Source organism: Protomyctophum bolini, assembly GCF_963924005.1.
Source record: "Protomyctophum bolini genome assembly, chromosome: 2".
Lineage (NCBI taxonomy): Eukaryota > Metazoa > Chordata > Actinopteri > Myctophiformes > Myctophidae > Protomyctophum > Protomyctophum bolini.
Window position 1 is genome coordinate 48,326,766 of NC_137863.1, and position 22,613 is coordinate 48,349,378.

General features: G+C 43.6%; 2 long non-coding RNA genes across 2 annotated transcripts; both read right to left on the reverse strand.

Moving 5' to 3' along the window:
• Positions 1 to 19,820: 19,820 nt before the first annotated feature.
• Positions 19,821 to 20,446, reverse strand: LOC308324991. Its single transcript, XR_013964987.1, has 3 exons — positions 20,287 to 20,446; positions 20,017 to 20,173; positions 19,821 to 19,933 (listed from the first exon to the last, which is right to left on the reverse strand). It is a non-coding gene; the product is annotated as an uncharacterized lncRNA (long non-coding RNA).
• Positions 20,447 to 21,185: 739 nt separating this feature from the next.
• LOC308325378 lies at positions 21,186 to 21,811 on the reverse strand. The gene is made up of 3 exons (XR_013965024.1): positions 21,652 to 21,811; positions 21,382 to 21,538; positions 21,186 to 21,298 (listed from the first exon to the last, which is right to left on the reverse strand). It is a non-coding gene; the product is annotated as an uncharacterized lncRNA (long non-coding RNA).
• Positions 21,812 to 22,613: the final 802 nt, after the last annotated feature.

A 22,613-nucleotide genomic window follows, 5' to 3' on the forward strand; every position in this document is an offset into this window, starting at 1 on the left:
ACTAGCGCCGCTCAAAAACCCTGGAGTGTAAAGCTTTGACTCTCTATAATTAGCTCCCACATTAATCCTCCTCGTGACTGTGCGTTTGTGTGAGGCAACGGCTATCCACATAATGATATTTGACCTTAGCTCTAAACACACACATAATAATTAGGAAGCAAACCAATTAAACTAAAATACAAACGGTATTCCGTTATAAAATTCACTTTCCCATTCCTCTATTTCTGCATGTAGGCCTAGCTTTTGCTACAGTCTGACTTGTTGCGGATTGGATGGATGGATGGATGGATGATGGATGGATCCATGGATGGATGGACGCAGCACTAATGCGTCACATCTGATGTAAATTCGGCTTTACAGTGATGCAAAACATTTATACGAACTAGATCCATAGATAAATACATACAGTACGTTCAACCACAGAACATGTGTTCAAGTCATAAAAGCCAAGTAGGCTATTTCATATCTGTTATATCATATTAGTTCTAATTCAGTTGGAAAGGTGTTCCAAAGGAGTCCCCAAATGTACTGTTTGTGATGTGTTGCATTTTGCTGTCCTGCTGATTCGGTGTATCCATCTTGTCTACTGATCAGCATGGCATTTCTGCATTACAGTATTTAGACATTTGGAGGCTAGTTTGAGACAAGAAGATCTTGTGAAGAAGCAGCATACAAAGAAAATGTCCATGCCTAATTGTCCCTATACACCGACCACCGTACATGAGAAATGTTGTCTGTAAAATGGTGCTGCCAGCTATACTGTCTCAGTACACCGGACAATGAATGGCAAACGTCCGTGGGTCATGTCTGCTTCCTGTTTAGAACCCTAAACGGTTTGATGAAGTCTGGCGTTGAGCTCAACGGAATGTGTTGCACTGCCGCCATATTCATCACGGTTCAATGTCATGTGTTGTCATTCGTTCAGTGTGCATCTCTATAGCTGGTGTAACCCAGGGTTGAAAAGATGTGTACAAAGAAACCTGAAATGTGAGCCATAATAATTACATTAAAGGGATTGTGACATTAAAAAAAAGGTTTTGGAATTGTTCTTATTTTTTTTAGGTTTTCTAATCTCAATTGCACCCAAAAAACATGAACTTTTAACATTCAGTAGATTTTCTGTGATCTGGGGTTTTCTGGCTCAAACAGGTGCTCTGATTTTCCTGCTGTTTGTGATGTAAGATTCTGCAAATCCCATATATGTCAATGGGATTTGCCAGCAGATGTCACTGTTTTCACTGTTTTGCCTGTTTTCATTGTAGCTCAAAAGGCTTCCAAACCCCAAAGAAAACGTCAGACCACAGAAAATCCACTGAATGTTCAAAGTTCAGGTTTTTTGGGTGTAATTGAGGTCATAAAACCTAAAAGAAAAAAGAAAAAGAAAAAGAAATGAAAATTTAATGTCATAAAACCTTTAAGACAATAAGCTGTCAGGATACAAAGGGTTAATATATATATATATAATCTAAACTAAAGAAAATGTCAACTAAGTGAAGTCCTTATATTGAGATGTGTGCTTTTATTTTGAACATGACACTTCCTGTTTGAGCAAGCTAAGCCCTGTGTGCAGAACATGCTACTTCCTTTCTGAGCCACATGAGTGAGAGAAGAGACAGCTACTGACTGAGTGAAGCCACAGTATTCTGAGCAAAAGTAACAAAATAGTTAGTGAAACTCAAGCTAAAACAGTCTGCTGACTGTATTATCCAGAACTCATCTGAGTGCAACCAGAGTGTCCTGACATCGAAGTTGAGTTTAGTGGAGAAATACCCATGGTCAGGTTTTTTTTAAACCTTTGGAGTTTGATTCTGCTGATGTCCAGCATGGGGAGCTAAACCCACAGAGATGAACCAGAAGAGAACGATTGCATGCAGAAGATTGGAGAGTTGATCCGCTGACTGTCTCGATACCCGCACAATCCAACTCACTCAACGGTGTGGTAGGACAATCAGAACTCCACTGCAGTGTGGTAGGACAAACGCCCACACCACCCCATAGTGGTGTGAACTGAACTATTGCTGGTATACTGAGTAACACACACTCCACACCATAGTGGTGTGAATCAAACAATTGATTCTATAATTATACTGAGTGCACATCAGTAGGCTACAGAGACTGAAGGGAACTTGAATTTAGACATTGGCCAATTAGGATTTATTTTTGTTTTGATACCCGGGTCTGTATTTTCTAATTGAGTAATTGTATCTGTGTTTTATTATTTTTCTATTTCATAACTACATTTATTAATATTAAAAAGGGAAGTGTTCACAGTTCATTAACTTCCAACAAGAGAGAAAACTGTACACTGGTGTTTATTCTGGTACCTGGCTCCATAGTCGATCCTAGCACTGTGTGTGTGTGTGTGTGTGTGTGTGTGTGTGTGTGTGTGTGTGTGCGTGTGTGCGAGTGTGCGTGCGTGCGTGTGCACGTGTGTGTCTGTCTGAGGTACTTAATTCTGTAATGACCTCCATTTCTTTCCTTGGACATGCCATCCCTTGGTTACACCATGCAAGGTTACTGAATACCCTCGGTTCTTCTCGATAGTGTCCATAGCCACGGCCATAACCTCATTTACTGCATATTAACTACACCTGTACACCTTGTGCCAGCCAGAAGTCCCAAAAGGTCTTTCTGCTAACTTTCATTTAAGTAACATGATTGAAAGTGCAGTTGGACTACTACAGTACAGTACATGGCTGGGATTCAGGGCTGTACTGGGAGCACAGACACTGAATGCAGAGAGTTGTCCAAGCAAGCATTTGAACATTATGGTTGGGCATGAAGGGGTTAGCGAGAGGTGAGTCAGGTCAAACTGGGAAGGCGGCCAAGTCCAAACAACTTGAAAGGGTCAACCTATAAGAGTCCAGAGACGGGCCAGAGGTCAAACAATCTACGAGTCAGGATCTGGAGGAAGAACTCCACACAGGAACAGAACAGGATTTGAGGCAGATCTCAGAAAAACTATGAAATACTAACGGAAGCCTATAGGGAGCAACGACACAAATAACATACGATCTGGCAGAAACTAGATGTGAAATAAACAAATAGTTAACTGAATAAAAACTATTTTGATTGCATGTGTTATTGGATATTAGCGGGGTTACAGCATTTCTGTGAGCTATTGTTCAGTATAAATTAGCCTTTGCTCGTAAGGTTAAAATGTGGAAACTAATAACTTCTTATTATGTGAGAGTATGTGAGAGCTGATCTGTCCATCTTGCAGAGTGAACACCTGTGATCCGCACATATCAGATATTTACACCCGGGTTTGTTGCATCAGTTTGTGCTTAGGGAAAATACACTTTATTTCCATACTATTTACGGTTTTATCAACAGTTGTACCGATTTGCGTGATGTTTGGACAAAATGTTTGGTGTAATATATTTTGCATAAATTGGCATCCTCCCAGCTGGAAAAAGAACATTAGTCTGTAGGATAATTATGTGTACAGATGAGTGCACACGTACTGCGCAGGGAGACACAGAGGAAAGTTGTTGTCTATAATTACTAAAGAGACGTTTATTTTTTGTTTGCTTAGTCATTTCATGGGAATTTGATCTGTGAATATTTCCAATTAAAAAAAATCATCATACGTCATCTTACAATCATATAAATATCATCTCATTCTCAACCACAATGGCCCACCCAATCACGCCGGCCAATCAGAATTTCAACACAATATAATCATCAAGAGCAGTCCAGGTGTCTTCCAGGTAGGTTTCCACACTGCACGGATGAGAAGCAGGTATTAGTCAAGTAATCGGCGCAGATTGATAAGACAGCTGCAAATAATGACAAGTTACCGAAATACAATGTATATTTATGTTTTAGCTTATACTGTATATAGGCTTAGGGTACAATAATTAGATGATTGGTAAATGAGTAACCATGACAACGACATACACTTTCATTTTGTACTTTCTTGAACCACAAGCACTGATAATCACGTCATAATCTGTCTGCCTATTAGTTATCTTGCACATACCATTAATTCAATTTAGCATTGATTGGTTGAGGTGGTGGCTCCTCGATCAAAGCTATGATTCTGTGGAGACCGGCGACAGAAGCGTGCAAAAGCAGCAAAACGAGGGACCTCTGCAGCGGGGGCAGCGGTGGCCAAACGGTTTGCGGAGCGGTCTTGATATCGGAAGGTCGCTAGTTCGTATCCCCGGACCGGCACGTTAAAATTACCACCGCTGAAGTGCCCTTGGACAAGGCATTGAACCCCTACCATGAAATGTTCTATGAGCAGGGCCTGGCTGTAAACATGTTTTTGAGCTTAGTCCAGTTACCCTGGGTAAACATGGTAACTTTGCTTTCCTTTCCCCCAGTGCGGGTGGTGGTGTGGTGTAGTACGCATACAGGTTTAGGTGTCCTCGTGTCGAAAATAAGTTTGCCCTGGACAAACTTTTGTTCTATCTCCGGTGCCATCGCGTGTCTCTGCTGTCTCAAGAATCAAATGAAGAATGAGGTCGGGACATTGCGTCTGTCGTGTTGTGGTACATGTCGTTGACGTGGAAACCGGTTTCTGGGGGGGTTGCAGCCATATACAGGCATCTAGCAGACACGTTTCACACTAGAGTGTGAAAAGACCCAACACCTTCCAGACACGCAGGACACAGAGAGAATAGAGTGTATTCTTCTGTCTGATATACTGTCAGCCTTGAATAGGGCAACATACGTACATGGCAAATAATACACAAAAAGTCGCTCGACTGAGGGGAGGCTAAAACGTAAACAAGTAAGGCAAATGCCTTACTTTGCCTACAGTAAATCCGCGCCTGGTATTCGGGATCGGGATTTGAACCCGCAACACGCTGTCGGGCTGGTATTGCAGCCTTGGGTGCCCGGACCGAATACTGGACTACTCGCCCCGGTGCTTGCCCGTTTTTCCTCCCGGAATTTTCCCCAGTGAGGGGGATAACTTTGTAATATGCTATTGGCTGTTTGTATTCTTTTTGGAAAAATATTAAAAGATACTGCTGTGGAAAGGCTATATTATTACCTAGGAAAACAGAAACGGGGCGAGTAGTCTTGTTACCCCCGGACCACCCTGCCAGCAGCCCAGGCCACAGAAAGTTTAGATGCTGGCATATTGCTAATAGCAATTACTCCAGGTTGCTACTATACTGTAGTATTCACATAGTGTAGGTCACCTTGAGGACATAAGCCAACTGTGACAGATGTGCCAGTCAGAATGAATAAATATTAAGACCTGCATTTAACATCATCCCAGACACCACAAACACTGAACCATACCCCTTTTTGCTGTATCATTTCAGAGTGAAAGCCATTTACAGATAAGACAACATTGGAAAATCAGTTAAACCCTTATTTTTTATGAAAAATAATTCATGGTATTTGGATGCCTCAGGCTGAGAATGTGGAGGACATCCAAGTTTTAGACTGTGCCTATACACTACGTATAAAGCAAGGTTATCCAACGTGATAAACAGTGACAAACAACACCTCCGATGGATGCCCTTTCCCTTTCATCACATTCATATCAGCTCTAGTGACTCAGTCATTTGGTTCTTTCTTTTTTACTTCTGTATTTTGAAATGAGATTTCCTTGCCCGAGGGCTGAAGGGTAACAACAGACATGAATGTGGCACCCTGTTGAACCAATCAAGGAGAGTGAGTGTTTCAGGGGAAAACGGAGGGCAGTGGCATCATCAAACTTGTAGAAATGCTGCCTTGTGTTTCTGGTTTCTTTCTGACCCGGAGATGCTGGAGGTTAATTGCCATGTGCTTAGTGAGGAAAAAAAGGGAAAAGGACAGGGTTGTCAGATGTCTGCAGGTCCTAAGAGCAGAATGGAAGTGTTATGTGTACTGCTTTTGACACATAATATTGCAGCTCTCTTCCATGTCAGGGCTAAATTATGATTGCATTTGGTGAAAATAACTGCTTTTCAAAACATCATCATATCACGGCATGGTAAACAGGCTTCAATCAGACAGAGAAGCGTAGCTTATTATAGCCGATCTACGTGCTCGAGCAGCATCTTTATTGACACAGGAATGTTAGTCATTAAAGCATCTCTGCACCTCCGTTCTACTGAATCATTATTTTGACAATAATATTGTCATGAAACATGACTGGAGTTACAACAAGACCTTTTTGTATTACAGTATCTGTTAATCGTTTAAAAGAAAACGCGTAATCATTTCCTTGGTGGAGAATGGAGATAATGTCCGCTGAATGTCAGGCCTGATTGTTGGTTTCTGCATCACATTCTGCTCTCCTGATAAGGACGGCAAGAGCACTAAACTTAACATACTGTAGGTTACAGTGACTTGTCTTTAATTGGCGCAGCTGTCAATTCTACTTAAGAGCCGATGTAAGCTTGTCTCACTAGACTCACTACTACATGCACATTATGCCAAGACCAATGGCTGACCAAAGGAAGGACGCCCGTATAATGTCTATCAAATGCAAATACAATGTTATGGAAACACAACATTTTGGTCTGTAGACATTGAACCTGATGAAGGTCTTTGGATTCCCGTAACCCATTTATTTCCATTTGATACCATCTTTCCATGCATGTGAGGATCAACCAGAAACCACCCTCCCTGCCAAGATAAAACAAACCGACATCTCTGCTGGCTCAGTACTGCCGTGAAGAGCGCTAGAGAAAGTAAGCGCGAGAGAGAAAGGGAAGTTAAGGCATGCAACAGATTAAAAATAAATACAAATAAATAAACCTTGGGCCAGTTGAGAGGAGAGGTTTTCCATTTCATTTTTCATTTTCATTATCTGGCTGGTGAAAGTATAAATGCCAGGAGGATTAGAGAAATTACATGGGCTCTCTCGCCTTGCCTGTTTCTGCAGCTTATCCTCCCTGTACCTCTCAGTCCATCTCTCTCCCCCTCTGCTCTCCCTCATCCTCCTGTCGCTCCCTCCCTCCACCTTCTCCACCTGCCAACCCCCTCCCTTCTGGATCTATCTCCCTTTTGCATTCTCTATACTCTCTCACTCACACGCACGCACGCACGCACGCACGCATGCACATTATTCACCTCACCTCACCTTTTTCTCTTCTTCCCATAATCTCTCACTCTCTATTTTTGTATCATCTTTCCTCCACCCTGGTTCCCCCCTCCCCACATCTCTCTCTCTCTCTCTCTCTCTCTCAAGTCTCACCTCATACGTCTTTCTCTTCATCACTTCCTTCTCCATGCCCCTTGAATCTCCCTCATGCCTCTTTCTTCCGTCTGTTTTGTGGAGTGTGTGTGTGTGTGTGTGTGTGTGTGTGTGTGTCTTTCGGCTCTTAGGCAGCAGTGTCTTAAAGAGGTGCCTCCTAATCCCTGATATATATTACAGATAGCAGGGCTGACATGGACGACAGAGATTAGAGGGGGCAGATACTGAATGTATTGATTGGCCCCTCTCATCCCAGGGCCAGCCACAGCTGCTTGTCTGTGTAATGGAATGCTGTGATGAATTTCACTCAGTAAGTCAGCAACTCCAAACGCACCAGGACTGGACTAAAACGCATGTAAACTGGCTATGATACAGCAGTGTCAGGTGAGAGGACCAGGGGTGATGAGTGGTTTGTGTGCTGACAACATGGAAGAATACTGAAATGCAGTACAATCATTTGTCTTTAACCATTATAAAGCTAACATGGAGTCTATGTAGATGTCAGTGCATCTGTGTCCCTTTATTCCTACATGGGGTTCTGTGTGAGGCATGGCCAAATATGGAGTGTTGAGACGTCAGAACAGGCCAGCTCAACATAATGGACCCTGGTCAGGGGCCCCGTCCAGAGCCCGGGCAGAGGCCTTTTGTGACACCGGTCACTGCACTCCCTGTGGGTTTGTGGAATGCATTTTTTTAACCCTGGAGTCGTTTTTATGTGCAATGATGTATTCCCTTTTGTATTTAGGGTTTCTTCCTGGAGGAGTCAAACGTACGTGCCAATGAAAAAAACAGTAATATAGTGACATCACATTATCAGCCCCTCCCCTAACCCTCCCCCTTTATCATATACAACTACAGCTGTGGGTGCGGCTTAAGTTCGGGTGGCTCACCACCCATCACCACCCACAAGGCAAGCCAGGCATACTTAATGAGCTGGTGGGGGTACCCACATAAAAACGTCATTTTTAATAAATACTGTACACTTTTTTGAAGAAATTCTTCCTCCTTATATAACAGTAAGACCCGATGATCATGTTTTAGGGTGGGAAAAAAATCATGGCACTCCATCTTTAAGTAGGTAGGGCGAACGGTTCTGGAGTTGCATGGATTACAGCCATACACACGTAAAGACAGAGACATGATGCATTCATAGATAGATAGATTTTGGAGCTGTTCAAACACCGATTTCCAAACAGTTTTTCCACATTATTTGAATTTCCAACATTTAAAACGATCTGGTACCCTTGTCTTTAAATGTTATCCCTCCCTATACTTATAAGCTGGCAGAATGCTGGTGCAATTTAGCTGAGAGGCAAAATCACTCTGTGTTGGGCCCACAGGGTGATTTCTCCATATTGTGGATTTGTCTGTGGTAACCAGCTTTTTGGCAGGGTGTGGCTGCCAACAAAATGAAAGGTTGTTGAGGCCAATTCATTTTGTGCTCTGCCCAAAAATCCACACGCCAAGTTCCTCCATCTTTGGACATTTATAAAGGCTTGAAATGGCTATGGCTCATTTGAATTGGTACTTTGGAAATTGTGATCATTCTGAAGCACTGCAATTAAAATGGCACATTGACATAATGATTAATGACATGAAATAATAATAATAGATTTTTCTTCATTCTTGTTTTACTTTTTCCACCACTTATACCGTTCTAGGCTGCGTGCGGGCTGGTTCTGATGGAGAAGCGCTCATCTGGTCGACTGCACAGTGCCCACTGGACACATGCACTTCCTGGGGTACTCAGCAATACACTGGCCAAATGTGAAGTCGCTCGGTTGAGCAGTTTCCCAAAATATGCGTGCCTATTTGGAGTGGACCACTCATCCCATCGACTTTGGGAAGCGGAGATTCAGTGTTTTGCTCAAGGACACTCCATCACGAAGCCAAGAGGACCGGATGGGATCGGACCGGGACAGTTCCCAGGCGGCCAGTCTACACAGGACCACAATGCAAACAAGCCCTCTGGGATTTTCAGCTTATCCTTTTACCATTATTGTGTATTATTGTATAACTGTAGTTATAAGAATAAAAATATATAGGCCTATATGTACGTTTTTTCCAAACTGTTAATAAATAATTCAATCAATCAGCTGCCGCCAGGGTATCGGTAATTATCATGCACCTGCTTTAAAAAGACAACTTGAGTCAGAGATTATACCCCATTACAGGCAATGCTCAAATTGACCATAATTGCTGGAATAATGTCGGTACTGGGCATCATAATGGCTCATAATGGCCTTTATGTGGAGTATGAATAGCAATTTAAAAATAATTAACTTGCACTTTGTAGTCAACCTCAGTTCTCTCTGTGCATTTTCTTTGGAGGTTTAGTTGGATTGATATTAATATTCGTGTCATATAGCTGATTTGACAAGTGAATATGGTTAGACTAAATAAACTTTAATTGCATCTCCATAACAATTTGCAGCCTCAGTTACTTATATAGCTTTTCTCTCAACAATTTTGATCACACCCGCTGTTTATTTATATTTTGCCTTACATAAAGCTTGATTGAAGACAAAATACCAAAATATGATAAACAAACACATTTCTGGAAGGAAAGCTGTATCCACATTCCATGTCTCGTAAATGAATTATTTGTGATGGCTTGGCTCCAACTAAAGATGATTTGACATTGCGTTTTTAGTTAATTGCCTGAATGTTCATTTAAAGTCGGCAATAAGTGAGCCAAAAGTATGTGTTGATATATACTGATTAACTACTTCAATTACTTCACCCTAAGGGCAATAACAAAACTCCAACCCTCATAGCAAATTTTAAGAAATTAGATTTGAGCAAAACACTATCTAATAACCTTCAGCATTAGGGATTTGAACCATTGGGTTCAGTTGAACTTGTCAGGTGGAGCATCAGGAATTTAAATGTGAGACTCACTTTTTATTACAGTTGTGCCGCTTTTCTTCAAGAATGAAGATGTTTAGCTTTAAGGGAAGTAATGAAGTGTTTAGGTAAAGAGAGCGGACCAAACAAGTGCTGCCGAATAGACTTAATACTGAATCAGGTTGGCCCTGGCCGGCCTAGCGGTCCGGGCACCTACGCTGGTAATCCACCCTGACAGCGTGTTGCGTGTCGTCCCCCATCGATCCCCGTTTCCTGATCTGTCAATAAAGGCTAAAAGCCCCAGAACATATCTTTAATATATATATAATTAATTGTGTGTGTGTGTGTGTGTGTGTGTGTGTGCGTGCGTGTGTGCGCGTGTGCGTGTGAGTGTGTGTGGTCCCTCCCAATCCCTTATCTTCCTCCTTGGACCCCCATTAGTAGCAGCAGGAGTAAGTCCTTCCTTTGGGCTGAGCTTGACATGATGCATTACCAACAGCACACAATAGCTACAAGGCCACTGCTAAATGCTAATCACACCTATTGATCCGGTAATTCCAGCCATTTGAAACTCTTTACCTTGGTGGGTGGTATCAATGCATAAAGTCTCTGCTCCTTTTCTGGGTTCGGCTGGGCACCCGCATGCAGTCTCAGGGGGAGTTGATTGCGAGGCCGGTGCCGCTTGCACACTTCACAGCCATGGACTGCATGGTCCCTGTTTAGCATGCAGCCACCACAGACTTCACAGCAAAGCCTCTGGCATTGAGAAACAAACGGCGGGGGTGTGTGTGTGTGTGTGTGTGGGTGTGTGCGTGCGTGTGTGTGTGCGTGCAAGACCTACAGAGCATGTTAACAGGCAGACCTTTTCATTTTTTAACTAACTATTCTCAGTAACAAGTTGTGCAGTCGCCCCGAGCCATCCGTTATTATGCTATTCCGTCCCTGACTTAGATTTACTGCGATACACCTCCTTGACAATAATAATGGTTTAGTACAACAGGAGCAAACTCAGCACAGTATGTACGTCCCTGAAAAAATAATAATACTTGGGCTGAAATGTATGCGATTGCTCTGCGTGCTCACCCTGCAATGAGGCAGATGTTGCCAGGCAGCTAATGGCGGGTTTGATTTTGCCTGCCACTGCGCATATTGTAATTGACCCTTTTACTGTAGTTCTGCATGGAGATGAGCTCTTAGACACCATGGAGCACAATAGAGGCACATCGAGTGGCAAAGCAACATGCAAAGTGAGTTTAACATTGTTTAACGTTGTTTAATGCAATCAGATATGACTTCTCTGTGTGGATGTATGGGCTGTCCTGGTTTGATGATGATGTCACGCGCATACCCTCTATAATGGAATGTTTCTCTGCTCCTTTTAATGTCACATGCAACATAAAAGACAGAGTCAGAGATAACAGGGCAGTTTGGTGATGGATGCAGAGCAGTGGTGTGGTAGAGGTGCATCAATGTGCTACATGCCAAACTTCTTCTCGTTTACAGATACTGTACACCATTACAACGTTACCCTTGAATGGATGGTGGCCTACTAGATATGAGTCTCCATGGGTCCAATTTGACCGACCCATAGAATATTTTACCCAGAACTGAATGGACCCAGCCGTTATGTACATAAATAGGTAGGCGCCTCCTTCGGCTCTGGGGCGTGTGTACCAAGAGAGGAGGCAAGCTTTTGTACATGTAGAAGTAAAAGTATTGTAAATTGTAAATACTCAAGTCAAGCATGAATACATTGAACAGTACTTAAGTCAACGTACCACTGACTATAGTCTATGCACATAATGTTGTGGTCCCTGCTCTGACTCTCTCGCTCAGCTCGCCCATCTTCTGTCATATAAAAAGGCACTCTTCTTCGCAGTGCGCCACGGGCCATTAAAGTTGTCCCACAGCAATAAGCCTTTGTCTGCGCGGCCAAACAGTTGATGCTTGATAAGCGTAATCCTCGCTTGTCTTTTAGCACAGCATATGCCCAACAACGACTCCCCCCCCCCCCCCTCCAAGGTCTGTGTGAGCTCTTCACAGAGCAGCTAGCAATAAATTACTCACTCGTGTCTGCCTTTTGTCTCTGGATGTGTGAGAACACTTAGAGCCGCTTTGCACTTCTGTGCAGCTGCGGGCCCTGCAGGACGGAGTTAACTGTGACTGTGGTGACTCGCGGCACACACAAGCACACACCATGGAGTGCTTCCAATTTATTTGTCTGCCATAATAATAGTTTTGTGATGGTATCTCTTTTCAAATAAAAGCCCATGCATACAGATGTTATTAGACCTGGCTTTTATCTTAATGCGTATCAATATTTCAAAAATACAGCAAACCCTAGAGATAGTGAACTTTCCCAATTGTGTATAGTTAGTTATCGGCAACTGAAATCCTCAGCTGTGGTTATACTGTGAGTAGAGTATAACAACTTTATCCATTATGTCCCAGTTCTGTTCTGTGCTTATAGAACTGAACTTTGTCATTTTGGTAGACATGGGCCTGTGCTGATTCAATCTCAACAGTTTGGGTGTGTGCACATCTCTCTGTTTTTAAGATGCTGTTCGTGTTCAAGGTGATTTGAATAATTCTGAGCTTCATCAGACCAAGCGCTTTTTGAAGTTCAGAGACAAATCTCTCTTCTCTCTCTCTCTCTCTGGCTGCTCTGGCCCCCCTAGCCAAGCGTGGTCACCCACGCTCCCTCGTAGCTTTACCCGCAATCCCATTAATCCCATTAGTGGGGCTTCTCAAAGGAGCATCAGCCAAGTTGAATTAATTGGCCTCCTCTATGCAAAGCAGGCACACACCGTAAAAGAAATTCAATATATGAGGAGTGTAATGAATGATTAACAAAACATTTCACAGCTTACCCAAAGGCTAGCGAGGAATTATGTTATGCTAGAGGTTCTCTCCCCTGCCTGCCCTTGCTCCCATCGTGGTTCTTGTATGCAAAATGAGAAAAATGTCTTCATAGCCTTTGAGGGAATGACTTGATGATAGCCAAAATGTCAATACCTTGTTTGTATGAGAGTTGTCAGATGACGCTGGCATTCTCCGTCTCTGTCACCGTCGTCATCGTCATTATCATCCTCCCATCACTTCCTCGTCAGAGTACCGTATTGTTCATTTCCACCCCAGTAGTCAATGTGTCCTGTGTGTCCCCTCTGGCTTTCCATACGTCAGCCCTTCGCCGACCCATTGGGAGAGCTTCAGACAGGGAGGGATCATTCATTATTTAAATGTCCGAAGGGGGTAATTCTCATGAGGCATATTTCCTTTGAATGCAGTGAATCCACAGCGAGACATTTAGCTTAATGTGGCTGTCAGGGAGAACGGCAGACACAAAGTCACACGTGTGCCATCTGGAGAACCACGGTGCTCATCTCTTGAGGCTGCTGAGATAAAAAGTACAAATAAATACTAATGCCGCAATACAGGTCAAGACAAAAATATGGTACCCAGTATTTTATTTGTTCTGATCTTAGATTATAGTTAGTCTCCTGTCTCTCTGCTGCTGTAAAATAAATATACTATACTGTTTTTATTTTAGTTTAATATAAAAATGCTAGCTGTGCATATGGTGCAGTAGGTATCTTTTGAATCACCGCTCCCACAAGAAAACAGGATTCACTTTTCACATAACATTTATGTGAAAATAGTCTATGCTGCAAGTACAGACATTGAACAGTGGAATGCATCCAAATTCACTCGAGAATGCATCAGAATGTGAGGAATACAGTGGGATATACTGTAAAAGAGAAAGGATTTGTGTTTTGTCCTCCCCCCGGATGCTTCTATTTGTCAAAACGGACCATGGGTTATTTATACAGACTCCTGACATATAAGCCAGAAAGATCAAGGTCCATATTTATTTACTATCAGAGGGATAATAGAAAACAGATACCTGCATGCATACTGCATGATACAAAAAAACACACACTTGGATCTTCCTTGGAAAAAAATGCACACTTGTCTTCGGCTTGGAATGTGCTGCCTTGTGGTGAGACGGTGAGAACAGCCAGCAAAATCATTGGTACCTCGCTGGCAGACATATACCAGCAAAGGTGCATCAGGAGAGCAACTGGTATCACTAAGGATGCCACCCACCCCTCTCACAGCCTGATCTCCCTTTTGCCCTCTGGGAAACGGTACAGGAGCATCAGTGCCAGGACAGAAAGGATGCGGAGCAGCTTCTTTCCCCAGGCAATCAGGCTCCTGAACTCTAGCCTCCCTGGCAGATAGGACATGAACTGTGATCTATGTTCAGTTTTTTTTAATGGTTTTTATTCTATTAATCTTTTTTATGGATCCCTGTAGTTTTTAGGACTTATTTATACTTAGTATTGTCTTGCACTGATAATTTATTATTGTATGAGCCTGTGCTGTCTTTTTTAACTAGAGAAACGTAATTTGTTTTTTTTCTGCTGCTACATTTGGAAATTATGACAAAATAAAGCAATCTTGAATCTTGTGAGAATGGATAGCAGACCTGTGTATGTTGTGCCGGGTGCTGTGCCAAAAAAAACAGCAAAGTGGTATAGCACCAATGAATTAATTAATTGATTAACTGGACGCAGAGCCAACCGCAGACTGCCGAGCCGATTTCAATACAGCACAGTCTGGACTCACATCCTGTCTGGGCGTCCATCTTTAATGCTAAATAAATAGCGCCAATGCTAGCGAGCTAAAATGAAGCCATCCATGCTCTAGAAAGCGTCAACGTTTCCATCTAAACCACCGGATAATCAGCAATGACCTCCGAACATCGCACATTTTATCCAAACCATGGCGAGCTCCGTAGATTTCCGAGTTATTCCGCTTTTTAGTCAGCCTGTAGGGAGGTGGACGACAGCGCGGTTGCGCAATCCGGTCTAGGATCACTAAAGAAGGAAAAGCCAAGCAAAGAAAATAATAATAATCTGCGATCCGGTTTGATATCAATAATACAGCTTATCAGACAGAACATTACGCCAGAAGTTGCTGGTTGCAAATGGTCTTGGTCTTAACTGGGCTTGGAGGACACAACTTTCCAGCAAAACCCACGTTCCATCGTCATAAATAGTGTAACTGAAACTGAGATAAATGTTGTCAATACTTTAAAAGTCCTGTATTTTACCATGTAACTGTAAAGCACTGAAATAAACCATTCATTCATTCATTCATTAATTTGTGCGTTCATTCATTCATTCACATGGTTGTATGTGTAGCATTTAAGCTGCCTTAAGTGAGAGACATAATTTAGTGCCTTAAACAACCATTAAAGTCCATAGGCTGGCAAATGATTTACGTCATCAGTGATGTAAAAAAAAAAAAAAAAAAAACATATCTTCAAAGTCCATAGACTTGGCTGGCAAACAATTCCGGGGCTCCTAACAATTGCTTGGGCTTTTGATCACTAACTAGCCTCACTATCCTGCAATTGGATCCTCAACATGCTAGCATGTGGCAGCTTAATTGGAAACATTTGACATCATGTTAAACACAGCTCCCCGTACGTATAGTGGATTACTAATTTACTACTTTTGGCCCATCTAACATCACAGCCTAAAATGCACTCAAAGTGTAACATTTAACCAAACATATCTTCAAAGTCCATAGACTTGGCTGGCAAACAATTCCGGGGCTCCTAACAATTGCTTGGGCTTTTGATCACTAACTAGCCTCACTATCCTGCAATTGGATCCTCAACATGCTAGCATGTGGCAGCTTAATTGGAACCATTTGACATCATGTTAAACACAGCTCCCCATGTACGTATAGTGGATTAGTAATTTACTACTTTTGGCCCATCTAACATCGCAGCCTAAAATGCACTCAAAGTGTAACATTTAAAGGGGGAGTGTCCCGGCCCGAGATTAACATTGCTGATAAGGTACATCACGTGGTCTGAATGAAAACAGTTTGAAACAGTTTGAAACGGGGCTACGGCGCTAGCAACAAGTGGCTATAGGTCAGGCTAGCGTTTTTGACGGTACATTTAGCGTCATATTGGCTATAAATGTAATTGAAAAAAAATATTTTGTCGCCAGAAATGCTTAGTTTGAATGCAATTGAGGTTGGCGTGGGGTTTTTTAGGGGAACTGCAGCACAAGCGCAAATTTTGGACTCGAGTCCCATGTTCCCCCGGTCGCCAACACCCCTGTCTGCCCGCTCTGAGACCTCTCAGCCCCGCAGCGCGACAGTCGCGACTACGGACGGTCTGCTGTTGTCTGGCCGCTGTGAGAGCAGCCCCGCAGCGCGACTACTGTTCTTTTCCCCGCTCAGCCGCAGGCTGACATGTACACCCTCACTCTCACTCTGTAATACTGTAGTTAGTTACCACAACATTGTTCAAGTGAACTATAGTGTGTTTATGTTTGTATTCATTGTAATAATAAATATCGCTATGCCGAGGCATAGTCTTGCGGACGAGATCATGAGCCTCTACGGGGGACTGGGCATGTGTGTACACACACACACACACACACACACACGTACACACACATGCAATGGCACGGAATCTGCCTCGGGCGTCTTTAGCTCTCTTCCCCGCTGTCATGCACTATAGCCACGGCTAAAAGTTGTGTGTGTGTGTGTGTGTGTGTGTATGTGTGTGCGTACACACATGCCCAGTTCAATGCGGGGACCTGACCAGAGACTATACGTCCGTCCGTCCGTCCGTCCGTCCGTGTGTGTGCAGCCTGCATCTGAGACGGGCTAGACTGTATGTTGTCATGCGGAGCGACGCGGCGATAAATAAAATAATCATAGCGATATTGATTATTACAATGAACAAGCATAAACACACAGTTCACCTGAACAATGTTGCGAAAAAATAATTTTTTGAATGAGACTTTCACCCAGTATTCAAGCTAAATGTGACACCAAAATAGTAGCATAAGTTGCTATGCTACCACGGCCACCAAGCCCGGCGAGCCCGCATAGAAGTCGTTGGGGAAAGCCCCTCGCCACTCTGACGTCAGAATCATGATAGCATTGTTTGATAGCAGTTCTTAGCTCCCGAGGGGCGTGTCAGCGGGCCTTTAAGAGAAGATATTCATGTCAAGCATACAGCATCTCTTTGCATTCACTGCATAAAGTCTGAAACTGTGTATAGTTTTAGGTCAAAGTAGGCTATACGTTTTGGATAAGAGAGACAGAGAGAGAAAAGGGAGCATTGCCACTGCCCCATGAGTTCTACAAACTCTACTTCTCTGGGGACTCACAGGAGAACTGTAACCATTTCTATTCTGATACGAAGCAAAATCAACTCTCTGCGTTTGAACCCACCAGCTGATTTACATTTGGAGCACCTATAATCTTCCATTCATCAGAGAGAGAGAGAGAGAGAGAGAGAGAGCATTTCCCACATTCTTTTTGCCCTTGACAAGTAGCCTATAGAGCGCCGCAGTCCCCGCCCCCTTTCAGAAAAGCGAGTGGCCCAGGAAGTGGAAGCCCCCCAGCTAGCAAGTCATGGCCATAGAGCAGGGGTATTCAATTAGATTAGGCCGGGGGCCACAACTGTAGAATGATTGTGTGTGGGGGGCCGCACTGTGTGCGCGCGAAGCGCGGAAATTTGTGGGTTCTCAAAATGCTTTTTGTGCTCAAACACGAAGATTTATGTATATTTCCGCACAGTAATGAGCAGGGTAATATGTCTATACAGGTATATGCCACCTTAGAATAGATCTAGGCCTAGACCTATTTGACAGTGCATAACATTAACATTGCTTTGACATTAACGACCATCAGCTGGACGGACACACACACACACACACACACACACACACACACACAAACATTACATAGAGCAGTGATTCCAAAGTGGGGTTCGGGGTCCGGGGACCCCCAGGGTCCTTGAAGCAGTTCCAGGGGGTCCCCAGGGAAATGGTTTGGAATCAAATGGACCCTTATGGGTCTGTAACTCTGAGAGTGTACAAATGGAACCAAATGGACCCTAACAGGGTTTATTATTGTGAGAATGATGGCTTCCATTTTCGCAACTTTTCAGGACTAGAAAGCCTGCAGTTTCTATTAGCTTGGATTCTCCATTGATGTCACTGTTGGGTGGGTTTCTGAACTGCCCACAGCCCTCCTATGTGACACAGACCGAGTAGAAAAAAACGTGTCATTTTATCATGATTATTAGTGAGGACCTATTATATGAAGATAGGTTGAAAAGTGGTCCTTTAATGATTACTGTCATTATGGTAATCTCACATTTAATATCGCACACACCATACCTGTAACTCTTATTAGCCCTATTATTATTCTAAAAAAAAAGAAGAAAAAAAACGTTTTTTTTTTTTTTTTTTTCAAAATTCTTCCAGGGGCCACAAGGAGGCGCTCCGCGGGCCACATGTGGCCCGCGGGCCGCCAATTGAATATCCCTGCCATAGAGTATTAAAAGGATAGAGACTAAACTAGCGCGAAGCTCCGCCCCCTCCGCTATTCATGTCAGTGGAAGTTGCTCAGTGGCGTTTTGAAGCACCCGGAAGGCTGCCGGAAGTACCGTCTATTTCGCTGATTCAGCATTTCACTTCCGCATTTGGACACCAAATTTTGGTGTCCAAATGCGGAAGTGCACCCAGAGTGCACCTGGGCTTTACATTGGGCGCTCGGTTGCACGGGGTTTCCTCGTCAAGAATCCACGGGTCCGCCTGCAGTCCTTCCTCTTACCACTAGGGACCAGCGCTTCAACATTGGAGTGCCTAGCTGGCCTCTTGGTCATGGCGCGCCGCCTGCGTGAGGCGGTCCCCGCGCGCCGCCGATCGTGTCCTCCGCCGGGCGCGTCGCACGATGTGGGCGCGTCGTTCTTGATCAGCGTGGGCCGTGCGCGCCGACGCGCGTGTAGCCAGCGCCCCGCTACTCTGCCGCGCCTCGAACGTCAGCTACCGAAGGCAGCAGCAGGACAGCGTGGAGCTGTCTTATGACACCACCCCCCCCCCCATATATATTGCGACCCCGCACCCCACGATCCTCCCCCATGCTCACCTCCCTCCCACATATTTATAGAAACATAATAAAGCTGTGACATGTTGGGAGCTTGTAGATTTCCCCTGTTGAAGTAGACCTAGGCCTATATGAAATAATGCAGCACCATACCAATGTGAACTTCCTTTTGTTTTGTTTATTAAAAAAATTATGTACAAAGGCAATTTAAATAAATGTAAGACACTTTAGCATATTTAACAATTTAACAGAAATGCAATTAATATACAACTGAAATACATTTAATGAAATTAAAAACAATGTACAAACATTTATTGTAGATCAGCTATTTTAGGTGAAGAGAGTTGGTGCAGATGGAAAAAGATGACTTAAAAATTGTTGTGAATTATCTGTATGCTGTCTGACTGGCAGCCTCTGGTGGACATTCTCCATTCCCTGCACCCATAATGAGACACCTGTTTGCCATCACACCACTCAACTCATTAGCCAATCCCAGTTTAGGTGTGCCACATATAACCAGCAACTCACCCCACACTCAGTCTCCAGCCTTCACACAGGCAACATGCAGCACCTGCAGATCTCAAGAGTCTACCCACTACTCCAGCCATGTGTACTTGACCAAAGTAAGCCCTTGTTCCCCTGTACTGTATTGACTTCAAATGTATTCTGTTGACTGCCTAATACAACTGTATACTTTGGTTTGGTGCCTAAAGTTATACCGCTCATTTGCTACTATATGCCTGCAGCCTAATCGTCATTCATTGTTGCATACTAGTTTCCAATTAATACATTTCTTTAATTTTCTTACACGTTATTCCAACCAGTTCCTTTCCCCTCCATCAGGCGCCCCGGCTGGCCAGGGGGAGGCAGTTTAGAGACCAGGATTACTGCATGGCGTGCGTTTTCTTCCCGAGTGACGGTCACGGGCTCCTTTAAGGTACCGCTTCACCTGGTCTTCGAAGACCGCCTCGGTCACCTCCTTGCAGCTCTCGATAGATCTCAAAGCCCCTGGAATGACAGAACAACAAGGTCATACATTGAACAAATTACTGTACATTTACTTCATTTTAGTCCACATAATCAGTACTTACTATGCAAAATGTCCTTAAGTTTCAGTTCTTTGAACCGGGTTTTCTTGAACCCGGTCCAATTGAGGTCCTTTGCCACAGCATCCGTCATCAGGAGGGGCATCATTCTGTACACGGCGTCTTTTACATCCCTCCCACCCTTTGTTGCTAGATGCGAGACCTACAATGAAAATCCAAAAATATCTTTAAGACAAACATCCAACACCATGGAAATAAGTACAATAGATAAGTACAATAGATTTAGCATTACATGGTCTGCAAATTAAAACTTACGATGCCATCACCAACCGTGTCATCTTCAGCGAGCTCCGTCTCGAGCTGAGTCAGTGTGGCGATGCTGGTCAAGGGGAGTCCAAGGTTGTCTGGTGGAGCCAAGTGGGTAGGGCCATGCTTTGTCCGCAAGACATGGACATCTTCCCTCAGATGGCGGACATCCTCCTTTATCACAGTCATGTGTCCAACTACAGGGGGGGGGGGGGGGGGGGGGTGGAGGTTTAATGGGTTGTTTTACGGTGTGTATATGAAGCTGGACTTTAGGTGAGGCAATTGTGCCGTATTATGGGTACGTATTATATATTTTGGGCCGATCAAATCATTTATAAGACGAAAAATAAAACAAATAGTGTTGTCTCCTGACTTTTTCTTCTTTCTAATGATGTGAATTATCTGTATGCTGTCTGACTGGCAGCCTCTGGTGGACATTCTCCATTCCCTGCACCCATAATGAGACACCTGTTTGCCATCACACCACTCAACTCATTAGCCAATCCCAGTTTAGGTGTGCCACATATAACCAGCAACTCACCCCACACTCAGTCTCCAGCCTTCACACAGGCAACATGCAGCACCTGCAGATCTCAAGAGTCTACCCACTACTCCAGCCATGTGTACTTGACCAAAGTAAGCCCTTGTTCCCCTGTACTGTATTGACTTCAAATGTATTCTGTTGACTGCCTAATACAACTGTATACTTTGGTTTGGTGCCTAAAGTTATACCGCTCATTTGCTACTATATGCCTGCAGCCTAATCGTCATTCATTGTTGCATACTAGTTTCCAATTAATACATTTCTTTAATTTTCTTACACGTTATTCCAACCAGTTCCTTTCCCCTCCATCAGGCGCCCCGGCTGGCCAGGGGGAGGCAGTTTAGAGACCAGGATTACTGCATGGCGTGCGTTTTCTTCCCGAGTGACGGTCACGGGCTCCTTTAAGGTACCGCTTCACCTGGTCTTCGAAGACCGCCTCGGTCACCTCCTTGCAGCTCTCGATAGATCTCAAAGCCCCTGGAATGACAGAACAACAAGGTCATACATTGAACAAATTACTGTACATTTACTTCATTTTAGTCCACATAATCAGTACTTACTATGCAAAATGTCCTTAAGTTTCAGTTCTTTGAACCGGGTTTTCTTGAACCCGGTCCAATTGAGGTCCTTTGCCACAGCATCCGTCATCAGGAGGGGCATCATTCTGTACACGGCGTCTTTTACATCCCTCCCACCCTTTGTTGCTAGATGCGAGACCTACAATGAAAATCCAAAAATATCTTTAAGACAAACATCCAACACCATGGAAATAAGTACAATAGATAAGTACAATAGATTTAGCATTACATGGTCTGCAAATTAAAACTTACGATGCCATCACCAACCGTGTCATCTTCAGCGAGCTCCGTCTCGAGCTGAGTCAGTGTGGCGATGCTGGTCAAGGGGAGTCCAAGGTTGTCTGGTGGAGCCAAGTGGGTAGGGCCATGCTTTGTCCGCAAGACATGGACATCTTCCCTCAGATGGCGGACATCCTCCTTTATCACAGTCATGTGTCCAACTACAGGGGGGGGGGGGGGGGGGGGTGGAGGTTTAATGGGTTGTTTTACGGTGTGTATATGAAGCTGGACTTTAGGTGAGGCAATTGTGCCGTATTATGGGTACGTATTATATATTTTGGGCCGATCAAATCATTTATAAGACGAAAAATAAAACAAATAGTGTTGTCTCCTGACTTTTTCTTCTTTCTAATGATTTGATCGTCCCAAAATATTGTGTTCATTGTCATGATTCGTCACGATCCGAATTGGCTTTGTCCGCAGCGTAACCGTCTTTAAATAAAATTATATTAAAAGTGCCGATGGGAGAATGCATGGGGCTTCCACTTCCTGGGCCACTCGCTTTTCTGAAAGGGGCGGGGACTGCGGCGCTCTATAGTGCTGGTTTGCAATAGTAACTAAAGTTTTAAAATAATTGTAGTTAATAAATATTCTGTGCTGGTTGGGTTTGTGGGCTATGAGCTGACCACCCAAGTATCCCCGGTCAGAGAGAGTATGTGACACCAAGGTATATTATCAACAAGGTCAGGTTTATTATCTCCTTAATCCATGGTTTCTACAAGCAAGATATAAGAAATGGAATACATATTATTATTAACTATAGCATGACAATGAAGGACCATATTGAATGACAGGTAAATATGCACTAGAACATATGTGAACAATCATAGTATATACAACATAGCATAGAATAAATCAGTTAATACAGTACAGGGGAACAAAGGCTTACTTTGGTCAAGTACACATGGCTGGAGTAGTGGATAGACTCAGTGAGG